Here is a 2,229-nt window from a genome sequence, read left to right as displayed (position 1 = left end):
CAACATCCCATTGTTAGATTTCATTTTGCTATTATTGAGTTAAGTTCCATTATTTATAAAATGTTGGATTTTAAATATAGTCAATAAAAGACTTAGGCAGAATTTTCTTGCTAAAAGCCAGAAAACTTTAGACAATAAAGCCTGAATCAGAAGTACCAGTAAATGCACCAGTATTTATTTACTAATGAAACTAGTAATGACAAAAATAATATTAGTAAACGTAGCTACCATGTACCAGACATTGTATTAAATGGTTTACTATTTTACTGTAGTTTATCTCTTAAAAATCCCATGAGTTCTTATTGCCACAATTTTCAGAGATTAGTGACCAAGTTTAATAATTTGCCCAAAGATACAAATACAGTGAGTTCTCAAGTGGAATTTGAACCTAGGTCAGCCTAACTCCAAAGCTATGCTTTTATTATTTTGCTGGACTATAATTTAATTACCTATACATAACTAATGCTTTCCATGGAAAACTGATGAACAGGGCATGACAATGTGAAGTGAAATGAAATTCATCAGTAAGGAAAATGTTGATTCATAATTTCTACACTGCAAAGAAATCCAATACTGTGATTATTCCCTAATAAACTGTTTTTCAAAAATGACTACCGCTATAAAAACTAAGTAGTACATCTCTTCTTTAAAAAGTTGATATGTAAAATTGAATTATTATTAGAAAAAGTTATTCTATTATTTGCTATATATCATACATAATATATTATATATATTTACAGATGTTATGCATATATACATATATATTAGCAGTAAAATTCTTTTTCGTGGAATTCTTTTTGTGTAGTGGTTGCTTAGATCACTAACCACTTGAGATGGGGGAGACACATTAGATGAGGAAGTAGCAGAGTTCAATTAACGGAAGATTGAGCCAACCAAAGATCAATCCAAAATAAAGGCTAAGAGCTCTAAGTAGATAATGTAAATCAATAGAAAATATGGTTGGGCTGCAAAAGGTGTGATTTTTCAAGTTGCTTTTTAGGAAACTATCTACTGTGTTAATTAATATCCTTGAATTTATTTCTATGAAGTTGGCATATCCTAGAGTTCCCCTAATTGTTTTACCAATTCTGATTGCACATGAACCAAACATCATGTTGTATAAACTTTCATTCCAAGTTCTAGATTTCAGCAAACATTTAAGCACCTACTATGGGCAAAGTAAAATGCTAGGTACTGATGCTACAATGGGCAATCATTTAGCTTGATGACTATTAACGCATAGTCAGCCCACAGTCATGCATAACTCAGTGTTGAGTGAATGGTTAGAAACCCCAAACAGATCATGTCATCATATTGATTAGTTCTACCACAGCCCCAGAACTAGGTGCTATAGAGGTCCTGCCTTACCTAATCATAGAGGATGTATAACTTTAAGATATATCTTAGCTATAACTTCAAAATGTGATAGAGTCTACGGCCATGTCACCTTGAACAAGCCCTATCCCATCTGATCTCAGAAGCTAAGCAGGCTCGGGCCTGGTTAGTACTTGGATGGGAGACCACTTAAGAAGACCAGGTGCTATAGGCGTTAAAAAAAAAATAAAAAATAAGAGATTGTAAGCTGACAAGGTCCTTGAAATCTGTGAGGTCAACCAAGGGTTACCTTGCCTAAAAATAAATAAATAAATTATGTTAGAGATTAAAGCACCCTTTCATCTCTAACCCATGACTGGTCCTTTTACAGAACTTTATTTCAGAGCTAATAACTGTTTTTAAAGAAAGCCATCTCTCAAAAACTCTTTAAAGAATAGACTTGGACTTCTAAGTTTAATACATTTTTTCCAGCTGTGTGTTATATTGAACTGGCTCTTGTTTCCTCTTTTTTAAAAAAGAGGTAATAATTGTGCCTACTTATAATTTGGTATGAGAATTGAATGGCTATATGTGAAATTCTTGCAGCACATAAATGTCATCAAGAATTATTATTAGGCTATATTTACATTGTGACTCATTTTCAACGTTTAGCAGAATAGACTGATTAGCTGATTAGATCAGTGATTCATGATGAAATGATCGATGACCTCAAACAGAATCTCTCTCTCTCTCACACACACACACACACACACACACACACACACACACACACACACACGCATAGATTAATCTTATATTGTTACATTTACCAGTTAGTCACTATATAGTTATACAGTTATTTGTTCATTCTTTTCTCCAGATGGATCTCAATATTTTTTACCTTCTAAATAAATG

The 2,229-nt window shown here is 32.8% G+C and overlaps 1 pseudogene; it reads left to right on the top strand.

Moving 5' to 3' along the window:
* Nucleotides 1-1,430: 1,430 nt before the first annotated feature.
* Nucleotides 1,431-1,549, top strand: LOC111737763 (annotated as a pseudogene).
* The last annotated feature ends 680 nt before the right edge of the window (nucleotides 1,550-2,229 follow it).

This window comes from Pteropus vampyrus, unplaced genomic scaffold (assembly GCF_000151845.1).
Source record: "Pteropus vampyrus isolate Shadow unplaced genomic scaffold, Pvam_2.0 Scaffold30, whole genome shotgun sequence".
Lineage (NCBI taxonomy): Eukaryota > Metazoa > Chordata > Mammalia > Chiroptera > Pteropodidae > Pteropus > Pteropus vampyrus.
Note: the sequence above shows the minus strand (reverse complement) of the source record. Positions and strands in the feature narration are given on the sequence as shown.